This window comes from Palaemon carinicauda, chromosome 10 (assembly GCF_036898095.1).
Source record: "Palaemon carinicauda isolate YSFRI2023 chromosome 10, ASM3689809v2, whole genome shotgun sequence".
In the NCBI taxonomy this organism is placed as follows: domain Eukaryota; kingdom Metazoa; phylum Arthropoda; class Malacostraca; order Decapoda; family Palaemonidae; genus Palaemon; species Palaemon carinicauda.
The window spans coordinates 62591890-62596889 of record NC_090734.1 but is presented as its reverse complement, the minus strand read 5'-3'; the positions used below and the strand labels follow the sequence as shown (position 1 = coordinate 62596889).

The following is a 5000-nucleotide window of genomic DNA, read 5'->3' as shown; positions in this document are numbered from 1 at the left end:
GGGGACCTGTGGTCGGGATATATATTTTTTTTACTTACCTTCTGTTCATATTCTTTTGTGTTGGAATATAAGTTTTTTGATTACCTTTTACTAATTGCTCCGGAAACAGTTTTTGTTTCCGAGTTGTTTTGGTTGGTCGGAAATTTGATTTTGAAATTTTTGATTGGTGATCCTAGATCTCAGTTGTTATGCAACCTGATTTGTTGGGTTTGTTTTATTCTGTTGATTTCATAGTGTGAAATTGGTTGACCAGAAGTCTTGATTTTTTTTTTCGTATCAAGCAGCTGTAAGTACATTCAAGGTTCAAGGCTATATCGTTTCGGTCATGGGAGACGAAAATTCAGATAGAGTTTCTAGGTTCCTAGAGGAATTGAATGACTTTTTGTTAAGTCAACTCTCCCCAGCAGAGCTAATTGAAGTGAGCTCACGTGTGGATGATATCCAAAATGCCGGTAAAAGACAACAGATTCTAGATGCCATACAGAGTAAACTTAATAGGCGTCATGGATTAGGGGAAGAGCGTGAGTTGGAGATAGCACTTGAAGATAGGGACGAAGACAACTCCATAACCCGAGAACACTTGTTATGGGAGGAGCAGCAGCAGTGCTAGTGTTACCATCAGCCATGTCATCAAGCCAGACTGCCTACCGAACTTCAAGTTCCGGTGAAATTTAATCTCATGATGAAATTCAGAGGTCAGAAGAGTTGTTTAGGATGAAAATTAAATTTAAAGCAGCTGAGCTCGAGGCTAAGTCATTGCGAGCTCAGTTGGAGAGGCACCGTCAGAATTCAAGATCCCCCAGGGCACAACCCATGGGAGGGTTTTCAGACAATGATATGGTGGGACTCCTTCCATCCTATGATGAAAAGAATCCTGAAGGCTTCTTCCTGTCGTTTGAGAGAGTAATGAGGAGTTAACAGGTCCCAGAGGGCTCCTGTTCTCGCCTGTTGCCAACAAAGCTAACCGGGAGAGCAGTGGATGCTTACAATGAGGTATCCGACCCTGTTGCGCACGATTATCGCCTGGTAAAGGCATGGATCTTGAAAGCTTTCGAACTTGTGCCTGAGACTTATCGCCAGAAGTTCAGGAACTTGAGGAAAGGATCAGAAAGCTATGCAGAGTATTGGAGGCAAATGAAGATTAGCCGTGACAGGTGGGTAGAGGCCTCTCTTGGAAATAACAAGACCTCCGACAGGATAGTAGAGCTCATAAGATTAGAGCAGTTTCTACTAATGTTACCACCAGCCACTCTGCAATATATCGAAGATCGAAATATCACTGACCCTTACCAGGCTGCTGTAATAGCAGATGAGTATACACTGAAGGAAAAGTTCAGGGGCTATTCTGGCTCGGGATGGTGCCCTCCTTCATTTCATCCAAACCAACCTTCAAGGCAATTTCGGAGTAATTGGAGCCCCAGAGGGCCGGCTCCATCGTATCCTCCATCAGGGAAAGGAGTAGGGGGAAATCCTACACATGGCAGTGCTAAAAACACTGGAAGTAAGAACAATGGAGCCTACCCTTCTGCTACCCCAGTAAAACAGTGTTCCTATTGTCACAAACTCGGACACGACGTTAGCTGCTGCTGGCTCAAAGGAAATTATGGACCAGGGGGAAAGAAGTCCTCTAATCAAAATCACAAGAAGGACGACCAAGCACTTAATGTTAATGAGGTGATGAGAAGACAGACATCATGCCAAGGGATGATGAAGAAGAGAGACATGGCCATAAGGCAAGGACAGGAAGCGTTCATTCATGCTGGATCTGTGTCTCTGCAGGACCAAGGTACCAAGCCTGTACAGATAAGGATTATGCGTGATACTGGAGCTGAGCAGACTGTCTTGCACAGAGCAGTCTTACCCTTCGATGAATCGTCCGCTTTGGGAGAAAGCGTCTTGGTTCGCTACATTAGGGGAAGAGAGGAATTGCCCTTATATGCAGTGACTTTAAGCTTTTCTCTTATTTCCGGTACATTTCCAGTTGCTTTGGTGGATGAGGAACCCATGCTAGGGGTACAGTTATTGTTAGGAAATGACATAGCTGGACAATGATGTTGCACAGCAACATGTAAAATTCATGCTGACAAGAATGAAGGGGAGGTGAAGATTGAACAAAATGAGTATCCAGCATGTGCTATTACCTGTGCTAGTACCACCCAACAGAAAACGGACGGAGATGACGTTCCTACCGGGGCGCTTGCGGGTACTTTTCCCCAAATGCTCAGGGGTGTGGTGCAGCCTGGTTTATTATGTTCAGACTACTCGAGGGAGTCGCTCATTGAAGCTCAGAAACAAGACTCAAAACTTGCAAAGATAAGGGATGAAGCTGGATCCCTGAGTGAACTCGAGGCTGAACCCTCCGGTTACTATTTAAAGGATGATGTCCTAATGCACAAATGGCGGCCTAAGAAAGTGCCTGCTGATGCTGAGTGGACCATTCTATATCAGGTGGTAGTGCCACCACAGTACCGAGAGGAGATTTTAAGGTTGGCTCGTGAGAAACCAATGGGTGGACATTTAGGAGTACCCAAGACGCGTGAGAAAGTTTCCCGGGAATTTTATTGGCCAAATTTGAACAGAGGAGTTGCAGTATATTGCCGTAGTTGTCACTCGTGCCAAGTGATAGGTAAAAAGGATCCAAAATATCAAAAGGCACCATTGCAATCCATCCCAGTGGTGGAAGAACCCTTCTCCAAGATCATCATGGATATTGTCGGACCTCTGCCAAAGACAAAGAAGGGACACACCCATTTGTTGACGCTAATGTGTGCATTGACACGCTTCCCTGAAGCGTACCCGTTGCGGGCAGCGACGAGTCCCAATGTGTCGCGCGCTCTGGTACAGTTCGTGACCACATTCGGGTTACCAAAGGTTATTCAAACTGACAGAGGTAGTGTCTTGATGCCAAAAGTTTTTGAAGGCACCCTTAAGAAGTTAGGAGTGCAGCACATAATGTCCTCTTCTTATCACCCACAGTCTCAAGGTGCTTTGGAAAGGTTTCATGGCACACTCAAAAATGCATTACGTTCATACTTTGAAGACCAGAAAACACGAGATTGGGACACAGGCGTGCCGTTCTTGTTGTTTTCTATTCGAGATTCATGGCAAGAATCTCTGGGGGTTTCCCCCTTTCAGCTGGTCTTTGGACATCAAGTGTGTGGACCTCTCAAACTTTTGAGGGAGATATGGACCCATGAGGAACAAAGTACCAATGTGCTAGACTATGTGGTGAGGTTCCGACAGCGCTTGCGTGAGGTCTGCCAAATGGCTCATGAGGAGATGCAGAAGTCTCAAGAAAAAATGAAAGCCTGGTATGACCAAGCAAACAGGACAGAAGCACGACAATTCCAAGTTGGAGATAATGTACTCATCTTTCTACCTGTGCCTGGTAGTCCTTTAGCAGCCAAGTACCAGGGGCCATATAAGATCGTGAAGAAGCTCAGCGAACTGGATTATATGGTAGGGACACCGGACCGAAGAAAGTAACACCAGGTGTGGCACGTCAACATGATGAAACCATATGTTGTTCGGAATACCAGTGGTAATGCCACTGCCCAAAAGCCATCACCAGTCACTATGCCTGTTCATGTATCAGTAATAAGGAGACAGGCACAGCAACTAGAAGAGGAGGAAGAACAGAATCCTCAAGGTGAAGAAGAGGAGGAAGAACAGAATGCTTCTGGTGAAGAAGAGGAGAAAACCAGTTTCAAGGGCATGCCACTCGAAGCCCCCCTAAAGAATTCTGAGGTTCTCAGAGACTTCAAGACCAAGGTCTCTCATCTAGCTCCCCAGCAGCAAGAGGATGTCCAAGCTTTAGTGGAAGAGTACGCAGTGCTGTTTCCTGATGTTCCCAGCCGGACAAATGTAATGGAACATGATGTGGACGTGTGAGATGCATGCCCAGTCCGTCAACACGCGTACAGAGTATCACCAAAGAAGCGAGAACTGCTTGGGAAGGAAATTGATTACATGCTAGAGCATGGGATTATTAGGAAGAGTTCCTCACAGTGGAGTTCACCGTGTGTGTTAGTGGAAAAGCCTGAAGGTGGAGTCAGATTCTGTACTGACTATAGGAAGATGAACAACGTCACAAAGCCAGATTCTTTTCCCTTGCCACGTATTGATGACTGCGTGGATACCATCGGGAATGCTAGATATATCACAAAGTGTGATTTGTTGAAGGGATATTGGTGTGTTCCACTCACTGAGAGAGCCAAAAAGGTTTCAGCTTTTGTAACACCTCAAGGATTATTTGAATATAATGTGATGCCCTTTGGGATGAGAAATGCTCCTGCGACATTCCAGCGAATGATTAACAGTCTGGTATAGGACCTAGAAGGCATTGTCGCATATATGGATGACATTGTTATCTACAGTGACTCTTGGAAAGAACACCTGAAGAGACTAAAAGCCCTTTTCCAACGTTTAGCAGAGGCCAACTTGACAATCAACCTCTCCAAGTGTGATTTTGGACAGGCGACAGTCACCTATTTAGGTCGTATAGTAGGTCAAGGATCTGTTCGCCCAGTGCAAGCAAAGGTTGAGAGCATACAACAATTTCCAGTCCCGCAAAGCCGCCGAGCATTGCGTCGGTTCTTGGGAATGACCGGCTATTACAGAAAGTTCTGTGAGAATTACTCTACCATAGCCTTGCCTCCCACTAATATTCTCAAGAAGAATAACAAGTATGTTTGGTCTAACCACTGTCAAGATGCATTTGACTCCCTTAAGAGGTTGCTAAGTCTATCACCTGTGCTGAAGGCACCAGATTTTGACAGAGAATTTGAAGTAGCAGTAGATGCCAGTGATCATGGAGCTGGTGCAGTCTTATTGCAGGAAGATGATCAAAACATGAAACACCCTGTGGCATACTTCTCTAAGAAATTTAACCGGCATGAAAAGAACTATGCCACTGTAGAAAAGGAGTTATTGGCTTTAGTACTTGCTGTAGAACATTTCTCTATTTACCTTCAATCTAATTCATTGCCTACTAACATCTT

General features: G+C 45.1%; 1 pseudogene; it reads left to right on the top strand.

Moving 5' to 3' along the window:
• Positions 1–4266: 4266 nt before the first annotated feature.
• Positions 4267–5000, top strand: part of LOC137648017 (uncharacterized) — a 34206-nt pseudogene continuing 33472 nt past the window's right edge.